We start from the raw sequence: 16,587 nt of genomic DNA, 5'->3' as shown, positions 1-16,587 counted from the left end.
TTCATAAAGCCAGATTTTCTCTCCATTACATAAACATCTTAATGGAGTTTTTTCTAGCCAGTCACGTTTGTCTTACTCACTCTGGGCTTTCAGGATATTCCATAAAGCTGCTTTGAAACTGTGTATTGCGAACAACACTATAAAATAACTTCCAAGCTTTGAACTAGAGAGCTATAACTATAAAATGAGAATGAAGCCTTTACAGTTGAGACATTATAATTGTAAATGTGAGAAATGCATTGCACGCTACTGTACAAACTGGTACATACAAGGGCGTAGATTTGGCTTAAACATTGAGGGGGTTGCAGTGTGTGTGTGTGTGTGTGGGGGGGGGTGTATTTGCTTGTTTTGAGTATGAGGGGGTCTACGCCCCTGGGTACATAGGATTACTGAGTAACTCATTGCAATGCAAAATATCTGCTTCTTGTATATAAAAGGTAGTTTCAAGTAAGAATGAATGCAAAGATTTTGAAAATGACTCACTACTAGCTGTTAGTCCTTTCACAACTACATATTTTGTCATTGTCGAATGTAAACTTTATAAGCATAAATACTTGGAAAATTCCAAGAACCTGGTGTGAACATTACGTTTTGACATCTGTTGCTAGTGCACATGTGACAAGCCCATTTCTTGACAAATATTAGATTTGTTTACAGTTTTTTTCCAAATGTTACAAAAATCTTTATTGGAATGAGAAATGAATCAACAGCACATTTCTTCCAATGCGATCCTTTTATTAGAAAACAAAAACCATTTTTAGCTGACAGCAGGATTGGTGACAGCTGGCGTAATCTGCTCCTATGGGAAAGAGAAAATAAAATTCAGGTAACATTAAATTCTGAACAAACTTCCAAGAGAAAATTAAATTATCGATTCAATATGAGCAAAAAAAAAAAAAAAAAAAATGCCTCAAATAAATATTCACCCTAAAATACACATTTTGTAATTTATGCACCCTCATGTCATTACAATCCCATATAACAGACTTCCTTTGGTGGAACAGGAGGAGCTGTTTATCATACAATGAAAGTAAATTGGGATTGGGCTGCTAAACTCAAATAAAAAAATAAATAAACTCCATATGACTCATATCAGGTCACAACAACCAATGATGTTTGACAGCATAAACATGTATGTGGCAAGCATGAGTAAAGATTTAAGAACTACGGCAGAGGGCAAGATTTTCAACGAATAATGACTTTGGTCTGTTCCTCACACAAATCTATTGCATGGCTTTAAAACACTTATAAAAAGGAATATACAGCACGAGATATACTGTATGTACTACTTTTATGGTATTATTTATGGTGCATTTTAGTCATTTTTTGGAGCTTTGCAGCCCCAGTTCCCATTCATTCTCTTTCCTTATATGAAAAACAGCATCATGAACATACTTCAAAACATCTCCTTTTGTGTTGCACAACATAAAGGTGAGTAACTAAGAGTACTTTAATTTTTGGGTGAATAATAAACATGCGGAGGATCAACAGCATATTAGGCAGGTGGTTATAATGTTTTGGCTCAGTGTATTGTGCATTCAGAGTTATTTTGGCCTCCAGTGCAAGAAGTGTTCAGTAAGAACTCTTTTAGGAGACTCTTTCATCCTTCTGGATTGCCCCTTGCAAGGTTTGAACCTACAACCTTTTAGCCACATGCCCAGATCTTTAAAACTACGCCTTACAACCCTAATGCTAAGTATTGGTGCTTAAAAATAAAAATACTCTACTGATTAGAGCAGGTACAATAATCAACCGATGGTTCTTCAAAATTTAACCTGGTGGCAAACAAGCCAGAATACCTGGGTGTTGACGGTAGGAGAGAGCAGCAGAAGGAAGGATCGACAGGTGGAGTGCAGGTGAATCCATCCTCAGCCAGCAGAAGTCCTGCCGGGCAGTGACACACCGCTTTGAGCCCTGGAACTAGCAAACACACTTGAGAACATCTGAGATTTTCACAGGGATTGGATATGTTGGGCTGCAAGAGCGGGTGGACAACCTAGAACAAGACAGAGATTTTCAACTCAATAATACAACTAATTATCTAATAATATTTTAAATATATACAGTACGCATCTCCACTTTGAGGCTGAATTGCTGGCTGGGTCCCATGAGATGAACTTTACGGTTCTTGCCAGTGAGCTTGTTGGCCCCTTGAATGGATCTTCTACGAGTGTCAGACCAATAGACCATGTCATTGAAAACAGCCACAGAGAAAGGACTGGGCATCTCAGACAGTTGTAGCAACTGCAAACAGTCATTAAAGAGAACATTTTGATTCAAGGAACAGTTCACTCAAAGGTGAAAATTCAGCCTAATATTGCCTCAAACCCATGACTTTCTTCTTTGGAACACACAAAAAAAATATCCAGAGAATTTTCTGAAGTCACACGATAAACCTGCTCAGACAACTACTGATCACCACCTTCCTGTCTGATCCATCCATGCTAGAGCACTCGATCCGAGCTTCACCTCCGATCTCTGACCAAAACATCATCCTGCAAACACAAAGCAGAAAGGCTGGATGTATTTATCTACAGTATATCCACACAGCCAAGTAAAGATAGACCAAAAACTAATGTAATAGCACCACCTTGTGGATGTATTTACCCTTTCTGAGGCAAAAGCACAAGTGAGCGAGGCTGCTCCAAATCTTCATGCAGAACGACAATTGAGTTTTGTGGATTTACAATACTGCTGGTCAATCTCACAGTTAGAATCTGGCCAGCAACACCATCAACCCAGTAAAGGTTCTTTCCAATCCAGTCAATAGCAATGGCATCTGATTTCACACCTGAACAAGCAAGAGTATTTTTTGGTTTTTAAATTGAGAGCAATTCTTCTTTATGGCAAAGCAATATCTGAAAACAAAATTTTTACATGTTCTGAAGAAAATGTGAGTGGTACTTGCCTGTGCAAAACTAAGATACATTTACTTTACAAGATACTAGACAAAAGTGTGTAAGATAAGACATGCGTTCAGTAAATATCTCTTAAATTAAATCATTTTCCTTACCCATTGACAAATAAGCATAAAACCACACTGAATTTAGTTTTAGCTCTTTAAGCTCGGATGGGCCCGAGAGAATAAAAAAAGAATTGTCAAAATATGAATAACTACAGTCTTGACCAACACATAACAGGTATCGTTTGAAATCTTAGTAGCTGTAAATTAAAATGCATGTGGCATTTTGACCAAAACTGAACACGTACTTTGATGTTTTTACAGATTACAATAATATGTACAGTGGTAAAAATTTCATTAATTTATCAAAATGGAACACTACTGGTTTGTCTGCAAATTTAAAACTCATCAAACTGACACAAAGCACAATGTGCACAGTACACACAGCAACTGGCTATCTGGCATCTTGCAATCTGGCTGAAAACACGTTAGCTTTCCAGGATCATCAGGATGTCCTTGAAAATTATGTAGCGTTATGGAACGCAAACCCAATCGGATTGGGTTCAGATCAGTGCAAAAATCATCCATATTTGGGAGAGACGTGATTGGTGACTGTAACATATGACCACCACCAGAAGATGGCGCCAAATAAATGATACAGACTCAATAGCTGCGTTTCCACTATCGGGCCAACTGAAGGCATGCTAGTGCATGCCAGGGCCAGTTGTGCTCCCACCGTCACTTCCGGGACATCATCGTGCCACCTCGGGGCTTTCTCAGGGCCAACGGCCAATGGCCTTTGGCCCGCCGATTTCCCTTGGGCCAAACAAGGCCAACCGGGGACTGAGGCGGGGTCAATGTCAAAGGTTTGCCGAACTTTCCAGGTTGTCTATCCAGCGCACAACAGAAGGCCTACAGGTTTGGGAAAAATAAAAGAATTGCAGAGACAGTACAAATCCGTTAAAATGCACAGTAGTAAAATACACTGGCTACCACCCCTGGAGTTTGCTAGCTTGCTAGTTCGAATCCCAGGGCGTGCTGAGTGACTCCAGCCAGGTCTCCTAAGCAACCAAATTGGCCCGGTTGCTAGGGAGGGTAGAGTCACATGGGGTAAACTCCTCGTGGTCACTATAATATGGTTTGTTCTCAGTTGGGCACGTGGTGAGTTGAGCATGGTTGCCGCGGTGGATGGCATGAAGCCCCCACACGCGCTATGTCTCCGTGGCAACGCGCTCAACAAGCCACGTGATAAGATGCACGGGTTGACGGTCTCAGATGCGGAGGCAACTGGGATTCGTCCTCCGCCACCCGGACTGAGGCGAATCACTACGTGACCACGAGGACTTAAAAGCACATTGGGAACTGGGCATTCCAAATTGTGAGAAAAAAAAAAAAAAAACGCACAATGCCTTGTGCAACATGGCATTTACAGTCAGTGAGTTGTCAACGCTAACTTATCTTGCTTGCTAGCTAATGTTTACAAAGGATATAAACTAGATATTTTAGATAACTAGATAACATGATACCTCAGCTTGAGTTTCCCTCTTGCTTGTGAAATGGGCGGGTTGTGTGATGTTGGCACCAGTGCAGCGTGTTAAGGGCGGGTTTTGGGGCAACGCTACAGGGCTATTGACACGATGGTGGGAACGCAGATTGATTTTGGTCTCGTGGCGCGAGGTCCAAGGCTATTGGCCCCGGCTGGCTCGCACTGGCCCGAGGTGGAAAAGTGGGTAATGATGCAGACTCATTGAATCAAATGATACTCATTCTGTGAAATCTCATTACTAAAATCATATCTGCATGCTAATCACTGTTGTGTTTACATATGTGTAATTAGTTCTTATGTACAATTATGTTTTATTTGTTTGGAGAGGCTTTCATACACTAGGATATATTATTTTTGTAATGTAATTTTGATTGCTTTGTCAATTCAACACAAAATTTTACTCAGTTACAGTTGACATGATTGGGAACAAAACAAAAGCAGTTTTTTGGAGCCACCTTATTTACACCCAGAGATATACTGTATAATGTCAAATCATAAAAATAAAAAAAAAAGTTTTGTGATTTTTCAGCAGTTTCTTAGGATGAGAGCCTTAGAATTTATAATAATCTACATCATTGAAAAATGTGACTTTTTCTTTACACTTCATGTGTAAATGTGACCCTCGTTTTTTTTTGTTTGTTTTTTTTGGTCGAGTAATAAGCCTTTCATCTTGTGTATGCCACTGAATCAGGAAATCTTTAAAAACACCCTCAGAGCTTAAAGGGTTAATAGATTTACGCTTGGAAACAAGAAAAAAATTAATTGTTGATGGAGTAAGAAAAATCTACTTAAATCAAGATATATTCTCTGAAAACAAGTCCTAAAATGTGCAATTTCTGTGACACTAGAATCACCAACCAGAATTACAAGGACAATCACAGTTTACAAACAGATTACCAAAAAAAAAAAAAAAAAAAAAAAAAAAACTAATTTCCATTGGTTGTACAAAAAGATGGCTTGGGTAACTCCTTCAAAATGAAAAGATATTCATCACTGTTACACACTGAACTTTAATACCTAGGGGGTGGGGTTTTGAAAAATCTATGTGCATTCATTCACCTTTGACAATAGTTCCAATGTTGTTCTTTTCTCCGTGGATAGCGTATTTGAAACTCTCCTCCACCAGACTGACCCAGAACGCCATCCTCCCCCTCCAGTCATAGTCCAGAGAGAAGATGGGCTTCTGTCCTGGTGTGATGAGAGCCTCAATTCTTAAGCTCCACAGACCCAAATTTATCCGCTCATACTGCTCAGACACCAACAGACTGGGCTCCACTGCACAAAACACATGATTCAAATGAGAGAAGAATCCCTATTACATACTGCATCTCCTTTGGAGAATACAAGCTATGACAGTGTATACAAGCCACTGCAATAGTTTTCAATTACCAATGCCATTGTAGAAATTCGCTACTCACAGTAAGCCATGATTAATTTAATCTTAGAGTGACAGTGTCCAATAACAGGGTGGTTACTGAGATTAAGCGAGTAGTATTGGGCTGGTCATGAGATCCAAACATGGCAGTCCCCATGAGGAGAACCTTTCCATGTAGAATAAGACTGCTTTTATAAGGTTACTAACATAACTAAAGTCCTCATCTCATGTGAGTGCTTGTGATTTTATACATTTTTAAAAACTACAATTCATTTCTTGAATACAACTTTTTTTAATAAAGGAAAAAATGACTGAATGCACCATTAAACCTTTACAACAAATGAAATTGGCACTAGATAGTGAGAACACTGGATGTCCCTGATAAATTTAACACCATTACATTGAAATACATTCAGTACATATATATATACAGTATATATGTATATTGACTATTGATCGGCATACTATTTTATCAATATGTTATTGATATATTAACATTAGCCGACATTTAAATTAAAAGCCTAAGTTGCGTGCTTTCCAACTCACTGGAGTTGGCCTTCTGTTTAATATAGTTTGGCGAGCAGTGCTGAGCTAGCAGTGTGTGCGTACATCGAAAGACTCTACAGTTTGCACCAGTTCTAACTCAGATTTATCTGAAATGGTTGATACCACAGACACAAAATCAAAATGAAATGGTGGCTGCTTCACATGTCAGACATCCTATCTATCTGGCAGTTCATAATCAGAATAACCTGCAAAGAGGAAGTGACTTTATAGCAGCTAGCTAATCTCATATAGCCAGACTTTTGAATTGCGGTGTAGTCCGATACCTGCAGTCTTGCAGCTCCAACCGTCTGGTTCCAGTATATATTCAGAATGGCATCTGCACAGGAAGGAGCCCAGCGTGTTGAAGCAGTTATGACTGCAGACAGCAGGCTGAATCTCATTCTCAATCATGCATATTATCCATTTTATAAAATAAGGGTGCAAATAACAATAATTCAGTTTTTATTTTGAATCTTTACCATTTTGTAATCCATCACAAAACCTGAAATGTAATCTATTTTACACTGGTAATAAGTCACTGAATGCATAATTGTGCATTTGTTCCAATTCTAACAGTAATTTTAATAGATTACTACATGGCTTTCTGAAATACTAGATTCTGATTCTGAAATGCAGCTAAAAAGATATTTCTGTATAATGACAAATGTATAACTGTATGTAGTAATAAACTGTTGTCCCAGGCAACCGATTTCCTACATCGCTATGCTAGACCACATATCACTGTGCATATTTTCTTCTCCCATAATAAAATCATTAGAGCTAAAATCAAAACCTCATACCCATTTATTTATGTATTTGGTAAGTAGCTGTGTTATAAGCGTCATTATGTACAGTCAGCTTGTCCTTATCACAAAACAAACTCCTTAAAGGCTATACAAGATCTCTCTGCTTAGATTTAGAATTTATTTTGCAATAATGACTGGCTGACTTAACATTATCACTTATTAAATTCCACAAATTAGGTGATGATTTTTCATCATCAGATTGATGGATTTTCACACCCTTATTATATAATCCAGTAAAGTATAGCAATGGTTGACTGCTCCATGTGGAGTGTTGATGCAGTAGTGTTGACATGATGGGCTGCTGGAACTGGAGCAGATGTTCTTCAGACACCCCACACACTCATCAGAACCATCTGTACAGTTAGAGACCCTGTTGCACACCAGATCAGGATCCAAACACTCCCCACTTCCACACCGGGACAAGTGTGATGGGCATTTCACTTGACCACCTAAAAAAACAGCACCATATACTCCTTGAGTACTATTCCAATAACTTCTGGTAGGATGTTTTATGAGGATTTCAGGTAGACACTCAAATCCAGATTCATCACTCTCATCCTTGCAGTCCTTCACACCTCCAGATCTTGGCTATGCATCGAGTTTTAGATGCACACGGCCACTGGAACTCTCCACACATCAGTGGAGTCACCTTACAGTTCTGAACAGAAGAGTTTGTCTGATAACTAATGATCACAAGGAACGTCTGATTCTGTAGAAGTCTATTCTCGAATTTTTGAACTGCAGTTAAAAATAAAAAGATGTCAGCTTAAAGCTGCAGTATGCAATTTCCATGTTTCAACTTGAGTTACGGCAAAAAGGTAGGTTCTCTTGTGAAAGTTCCATTGTGTCACACCCTCTCATCAAACCCATTGCTGCAGTCCTCGTCTCCATCACAGATCCACTCTTTCAGCAGACACTCATGGCTCTGAGGACAGTGCTGCTACACGGGGCAGTGTGGAGGCTGAGGACAGCCCTTCTCATCAGAGTGATCTCAACACTCAGGGTATTCATCACAGCGGAGAGTAATTGCCACACACTGACCATTACCGCACTGAAACTGATGGCTTGGACACTGCTCTCTCACCGCAGGAGAAAAAATACAAACGGAATATGTAAGGTATACACTATATTTAATTTGACAAAAACAAAGTTCCATAAAGCCCTGTTTACACCTGGTAATAAAATGTGTTTTAGGTGATACATTTTAAGAATTTTCCACTTTATGTTCAGGGGTGGTCAAAAACGCATGTGACAACACTGGGTTTGTAGTGTACTGGTAAAATCTCATCTGTTCGAACAGAAATGAAGCACTGCCTAATCAACCAATGCACTAAAACTTTGCCAGGTACGTGCGGCTTTAAACGGAAATAACCACCAGATCAGAAGAAATAAATAAGCACATACTACATACACATAAAAACTCAAGAATTTGATGCAATTTATTTATTATGCCTGATATCAACATGCAGTGACACAGATGAAAAACAAGCACATCTGAAGCTCAGTTACTACAGGTTCTACACTAAAACAATTTTAAACGACATGTTTGCACCTAGATCAGTGGTTCTCAAACTTTTTTAATGAATGCCCCCCGTTGAGAACCCCTGACCTAGACTGATTACATTATAATTGGGAGAAACGGCACGTTTATTTTTTTTTTGTGCTTTTTTCATTTACCAAGCAGTAATACTTGGACAAAGTGATTGATATGTCATGACATCAGAGACCATCCCTTTAAAATCCGAACACAAGTGGTTAAAAGAGATGCATTTTACGACCAGCTGTAAACAGCAATGTGTCTCACCTGATCCTTTGTGATCAGGTAGCCCGAAACACATCTCAATAGGAGCAGTGGTAGCTCAGCGGTTAAGGCTCTGGGTTACTGATCAGAAGGTCAGGGGTTCAAGCCCCAGCACCGCCAAGATGCCACTGTTGGGCCCTTGAGCAAGGCCCTTGACCCTATCTGCTCCAGGGGTGCCGTATCATGGCTGACCCTGCACTCTGACCCCAGCCTAGCTGGGATATGTGAAAAAGAAGAATTTCACTGTATATGTGCAAATGTATAATGTGTGATAAAGAAAGAAAATTATTATTATAATTATTATTATTAATTATTATTACCAGGTGTAAACAGGGCCCAAGTTCAATACGTCATACTGTTGTGTATTCGAGTGTCGACTGTTCACTAGACAAAACACTGAAAATACATCCAATGACAAATTTCCAGAGGACAAGAGTCTCAGCCTCAGACGACGGTCCTACAGTTCGTTTAGAGATCTTCTGATTCATACTACAAGCAAAAAATCGTAAAAAAACAAAACACAAGCTGATCTACAGAGCCCCCTAGAGGGCAGGGCGGGATTTTTTTTCCTGAAATAGTTTTGCGTGCCCTCGCAATAAATTTATCATGGTTTTACTACAGTAGCCATATTTTAATCATGCTATTCTTAGTGAAACCATAGTTATAATACAGGAAAATGAAAACTATGGGAATAAAATTCATAATTTTGTGGTTATGGTTTTACTATACACATACCATAGTTTAACTATGGTTTTACTATAGTAATATTGTAGACTGTAGTAACCATAGTTTCTGGCAGAAATAATTTTGCTAAAAGGAATTGTATTAATCATGACTGTTGTAGGCAAGGGCGTAGATTCTAGGGGGGATAATCAAAACAAGCAAGTACATGTTTTGTTTTCAAAATCAGAATCAAAATCAGCTTTATTGCCAAGTATGCTTACACATACAAGGAATTTGTCTTGGTGACAGAAGCTTCCAGTGTACAACTATACAAAAACAATACAAAAACAGCAGCAAGACACAGATAATAATAAAAAATTAAAAATAGTTATACACATACGTACATACACACACACACACACACACACACACACACACACACACACACAGACACACACATACATACACACATACACATACGTAGTGCAATCTAATACGAATCTGTTATATGTTATGTACAGTGCAAATACAAATCTGTTATGTACAGTGCAAATGTTTTTTTATTTTTTTTTTTTTTTTTTTTTTTTCAGAAGAATGAAATGGCAGAAGAGGTTGGTTGTGTTGGATAAATATATATTTAAAAAAAACTAAACTGTGTATTGCACATAGTTATTGCTCAATGGGGCAATTTAACTGTTGATGAGATGGATAGCCTGTTCCTGTGCCTGACGGTTCTGGTGCTCAGAGCTCTGAAGCATCAGCCAGAAGGCAACAGTTCAAAAAAGTTAGTGGGCAGGGTGAGTGGGGTCCAGAGTGATTTTTCCAGCCTTTTTCCTCACTCTGGAAGTGTATAGTTCTTGAAGAAATGGCAAGGGGCAACCAATAATCCTCTCAGCAGTCCGAATTGTCCTTTGTAGTCTTCTGATGTCTGATTTCGTAGCTGAACCAAACCAGACAGTTATTGAAGTGCAGAGGACAGACTCAATGATAGCTAAGTAGAACTGTATCAGCAGCGCTTGTGGCAGGTTGAACTTCCTCAGCTGGCAAAGGAAGTACAACCTCTGCTGGGCCTTTTTCACAATGGAGTCAATGTGTGTCTCCCACTTCAGGTCCTGTGAGATGGTAGTGCCCAGGAATCTGAATGACTCCACTGCTGCCACAGTGCTGTTTAGAATGGTGAGGGGGGTCAGTGTTGGGGTGTTCCTCCTAAAGTCCACAATCATCTCCACCGTTTTGAGCGTGTTCAGCTCAAGGTTGTTTTGACTGCACCAGACAGCCAGCTGTTCAACCTCCCTTCTGTATGCAGACTCATCGTCATCTCGGATGAGGCCGATGACAATGGTGTCGTCTGCAAACTTCAGGAGCTTGACAGAGGGGTCCTTCGCAATGCAGTCATTGGTATAGAGGGAGAAGAGTAGTGGGAAGAGCACACATCCCTGGGGGGCACCAGTGCTGATTGTACAGGTGCTGGAAGAGAGTTTCCCCTGTCTCACAAGCTGCTGCCTGTCCGTCAGAAAACTGGTAATCCACTGACAGATAGACATGGGAACAGAGAGTTGGTGTAATTTATTCTGGAGTATAGCTGGGATGATGGTGTTGAAAGCCGAACTGAAGACCTCAAAAAGGATCCTTGCATATGTCCCTGGTCTGTCCAGATGTTGCAGAATATGATGCAATCCCATGCTGACTGCATCATCCACAGACTTGTTTGCTTGATAAGCAAATTGAAGGGGATCTAGAAAGGGTCCAGTGATGTTCTTCAGGTGGGCCAACACCAGTCTCTCAAATGATTTCATGACAACAGACATCAGGGCGGCAGGTCTGTAGTCATTAAGTCCTCTGATTTTTGGTTTCTTTGGGACAGGAATAATGATTGAGCGTTTGAAGCAGTGTGGGACTTCACACTGCTCCAGTGATCTATTGAAGATCTGTGTGAAGATGGGGGCCAGCTGGTTAGCACAGGATCGAAGACACGCTGGTGAGACGCCATCTGGGCCTGAAGCTTTCCTCGTCTTTTGTTCAGTGTGTTGCTGGCCTGATTGTACAAGACTTTATCCCCACTCCTGTTAGCATCCTCTTTGGCCTGACGAAGCTGCCTGAGTTCTGCTGTAAACCACGGTTTGCCATTGTTGAACTTTAAATAAGTCCTAGTAGGAATGCACATATCCTCACAGAAAATGATATATGATGTAACAGTATCTGTGAGCTCGTCCAGGTCTGTGGCTGCAGCCTCAAAAACACTCCAATCCATGCAATTGAAGCAGGCTTGTAGTTCCCGCTCTGCTTCATTGGTCCATCTCTTTACAGTCCTTACTACTGGCTTGGTTGATTTTAATTTCTGCCTGTAGGTTGGAAGAAGATGAACCAGACAGTGATCAGAGAGTCCCAAAGCTGCTCTAGGGACAGAGCGATATGCATCCTTTATTGTTGTGTAGCAATGATCCAGTATGTTCCTGTCTCTGGTGGGGCATGTAATGTGCTGTTTGTATTTGGGCAGTTCACGTGTGAGATTTGCTTTGTTAAAATCCCCAAGAATAATAATAACTGAGTCCGGGTATTGTTGTTCCATGTCTGTGATTTGATCAGCCAACTGTTGCAGCACCGCATTCAAACACGTGTTTGGCGCGATATACACACTCACCAGAATAAACGAGGAAAACTCTCGTGGTGAGTAGAAAGGCTTAGAGTTAATAAAGAGCGCTTCCAAATTAGGACAGCACATCCTCTTTAAAGTTGTTACATCTGTACACCAACTTTCCTTGCCTGTGTCTCCTGAACAACAAAGTCGCACCTCCAACTAAAATGTCTAGCACAACGTCTGAATATTCAAAAACCGGGAAAAGATTGTCCGGTATAAGAATGTTCAGCAGTTCGTCTCTGGTAAAACTGACTGGAAAAAGATTACTAAACACAGGACAAACAAACAAAAACAATAGGAGCGCTCCACATCGAGGCTGCCATCCACGGCGCCATCATAATGAATCTATGATTTTTGCCGGTAACCACCCATAACCACAAAATTATGAATTTTACTACAATAATTTTCATTTTCCAGTATTATTACTATGGTCTTCCTACAAAAATCAAGGTTAAAATAAGGTTACTATAATAAAACCATGGCAAGTTTATTAATAGGGAATGCAAAACTATTTTGAAAAATGTTCCCGCCTTGTCCTCTAAAGGGCTCCATACTGATCTGATTGGCTATAGTGCACATCTTTTTACCAGTCTGCCTGGAAACAAGATTTACAAGGTACAAGCCTTCTAAAATTAGCAAAGTTGGCCAGGAACTGTGACCAGGTGCTTTACATGTCAAACAGAAGGTCTCTTTTTCTGTCTAAGTGGACAGTTTTTGGCCAGAATAAACAGTAACAATTTACAATAAGGTTCCATTTGTTTACATTAGTAAACAAAATTAGTTAACATAAACTAACAATGAACAATACTTCTAGAGCATTTATTAATCATGGCTAATGTTAATTCGAACATAGTAATACCTTTTTAAAATCAAAAGATGTACATGTTAACATTAGTTAACTAACAATGAACAATTTTAATTGTATTAACTATTAACATTAACAAAGATTAATAAATGCTGTACAAATATATTGTTCATTGTTAGTTAATTATACCTAATGCATTAACAAATTTTAACGAATGGAACCGTATTGCCGAATAAGCTGTAAAGTGAATAAGACGTTATGTTAATAGTCAAAGTCTGGCTACATAAGACTAGGCTTTGTGAGATCAAATAAACAAAAAATTGTGTGAAAATTTGACGTGACCTAATGCCTCTTGAGAAAGTATTAGTGTTACTTTGCAAACCCTTCCATTTTACCTTTACGTCCCTATAGTGCACCTTCCCCATTGCAATTAAAGCATTTGACGCATTCTCCGATGCAATGTAAAATCTAGTTCAGGAAGGCTTCGCAAAACATTGTGCCACTGACTTGCCACAATTAGCTTCATCAGTGCCATCCACACAGTCTTTCTCTCATCACAGAGGAACGACTGAGGAATGCAGTGGGTTCGATTGTCACATGGATGGCTGCACTCATCTGACAGTTTCATACAGTTCATTTCATCAGATCGGCCCTGACACTGAGGAGTCCCATCACACACAAGCTTCATGTCGATACACTTCATGCCATGAGCACATTGGAACTGGCCTGGTGGGTTGAAACATTGAGCGTGTTTACATGCACGTTCTTACAACGTTTGTGGTCATATAAATGCATTAAAAACTTTCCTTTATCAGTTGTAAGTTCATATATGGCTCAACAAAACCTATCAACACAGGTAGATTTTTGCCAATTACCCCAATTTCGCTTGCATGTAATACCTTTACGGGCATTCTTACTGGCTTATACAGTGTAAGTGTTGCGAGCATGACTCTTCACGGTTTGAGGTAAAAAGTAGAGAATTACTAACTAATAATTTCAAATGTCAATGTCATCTAAATGCTGTTTTCTTGCTTTGTCTGTTTTTTTTTATTTTTTTAAATAAGCTGATTTTTGGGAGTTATCTGTGTATTGGTGTGCATTTAAATGGGCTTACTGAAATACTGAGAAAACTGGAAAATAAAATCCTATCAGCTGCATTGACAAACTGATATTTGTAAAGTTTACCTTTCTTACATTTACGCTCACAGTACATCACGTACAGGACATTCTTTCCCATCGCTACACTGTTTGGATCCCAGTGGACATTTCAGAGGTTAGAAGAACTTGCAACCACATGACCAGTGTCTGGATTGACGAGAAGATTCAATAATTGGCAATGGAAATTTCCAGGTACCAAAAGTTAAGCTCTATAGACAGTATCTGTTGCATGCTGTGAATTACCACACAAATTTAGACTTGTCCCTCAACAAAATTGTATTCACAATAACTTACATCAGAAGTCTACAGGGCAAGGCCTTCCAAAGGGTGTATAAGCAGACATGTGCAGTTCATATTTTTAAGTGCTTTTAATCAATTGTTCAAAAATGTGTGTTATTTGAGCAGTAAAAATGAGCAAGGGCATGCACATCCAATGGCAAAAAAGCTCAATGTGGGTGCCCGACCAATCTGGTATCCGAAAAAGAGAGAAAAGTCAACACACCAAGGCTCCAAAATTAGAAAATTGTATTTTAATGCTCTCACCTAAGGTGATGTTTCGAGCCCACGGCTCGTCTGAACATAACAAACATAATTCAAATGGGTGTATTTACTCTATGTAAACAGTATTTTACAGAAAGTAATGTCAAATGCCTTTTTGGTGTCCTTTTGAGTATCATGTGAAAGTTACAGGCTTACTGACTTTGCATAGTCATGACAGGAGTATGTATATAGCCTTGCTTAGACATGGTTGGTTATTACAGCACAACAATGCCCATCCACTTTTTCAGCAGTCTTAGTTCCAGAAGTATTTTTCACATTCATATTTTCCATAGGGATTGTATTAAATCCTTCAAGAGTTCTAAACCAACATTTGCTTCATGGTGTCATGAATGAATCACAACATTACAAACTTTTATTTGAAGCAAAAAGGTAGGGCTGCACAAATTACCGCAATATTGCGATTTAGATTTTATGACCTTGTGTGATTATTAAACCAAAAAGGGCTGTGTTTTAAAGGTGCTGTTTAGTGATTTTTATGTTTTTTTTGTATTAAATGACATGCAAATAACGTCTCTATTACCTGTCAGATATCACTGAAATAAGTGTCATGAAATCTCACACTTGTCTCAGTAACAGCTGGTAAACTCTGTAAACATGGAGAAAAACAAACAAACAAACAAACAAAAAAAAACATCCGTGGGCAGATCCTTTGTTTAGCCAATCAGAAGACTTTTTGCCTGTCAATTATTGTGAACGTTCACAGGGCAGCCCATAAAATGCTTGAATAAGTGCCGGTATGGTGCCGTACTCCCTTGATACAATCAGGGTCAGGGAGAACCCTTCCCCCTCTATCTGCTCCTATGGACCCTTTTCACGACCTGTTATGACGCGTTTCCACCTTCTTTAACAAAATAAATGTAGCAAACTTTTTTATATTTCCAATTTTAAAATTATTTAGTGTACATTTTAAACACTCTACTTTGTATCATATCCTGGAATACATTTAAAAAAAATCAGCTACCATAGCTGCGATGAGACTTCTAACATAGCTGCTGAGGGAGTGACAGAAAATTTGGCCGCTCATTTGGGAGTTCGAGAATGGCTAAAATCACTTACAGCACTTTAAATAAATAGTGTGCGCTGCTCCTTGTCCTGTTTGTATTATGTTGCAATGAGGAGCACATTACACAGCTGTTGTGAAAGTGAACTCGGCTACAAAAGGTGTTCTGCAGTTGTCCAACAAAATAAAGGCTCGACGGTGCATAGCAATGTCCTGTGCAAGTTATTAAAAGATTTTATTACAGAAATATATTACTATAATAATAAACTATAACAATATTAAAATGGGCTGGGATCCAAAATATAAATGATAAATAGTAGGCTGATATTGTAACAGACACCCAGACTCGTAGATGGTGTTGAACCCGGAGGCGGTGTTTATTGAAACAAACAAACAGAAGCAGAGATTAACTGCAGTAGATTATAAGTCAAACACAGAGTGGATTTGAATAACAGAGACCTTGGGAAATCGTTGGAGTAGCGATGGAGCAGGAATCAGGAAGCGATGACACGGGAAAGCCATCTAGGAAGATGATAGCGATAGCAGGTAAGTTGGTCTGTTTTCTAAATCGAGACCAGACGAAGAGTGAAAGGAGAATCGAGTTTTTATGTGGTGGAGCTGATTGATGCAGTGATGAGGGGCAGGTGCAGGTGATCAGTACTCAGGGATGGTAGAATATTAGAGCTGGAAGTGCCAGGTAGATACATGACAGAGATATATAAGTATATAATTTTTTTTATTAAAACAAAAAGCAGAATTAGTCTCTGTTCTATTGTAAGATTTTTC

At 39.2% G+C, this 16,587-nt stretch overlaps 1 pseudogene; it reads right to left on the bottom strand.

The window, feature by feature from the left end:
- Window positions 1-651: 651 nt before the first annotated feature.
- Window positions 652-16,587, bottom strand: part of LOC127433213 (very low-density lipoprotein receptor-like) — a 33,773-nt pseudogene continuing 17,837 nt past the window's right edge.

The sequence above is a fragment of the Myxocyprinus asiaticus genome, chromosome 43 (genome assembly GCF_019703515.2).
Source record: "Myxocyprinus asiaticus isolate MX2 ecotype Aquarium Trade chromosome 43, UBuf_Myxa_2, whole genome shotgun sequence".
Lineage (NCBI taxonomy): Eukaryota > Metazoa > Chordata > Actinopteri > Cypriniformes > Catostomidae > Myxocyprinus > Myxocyprinus asiaticus.
This window is presented reverse-complemented; position numbering and strand designations above follow the sequence as displayed.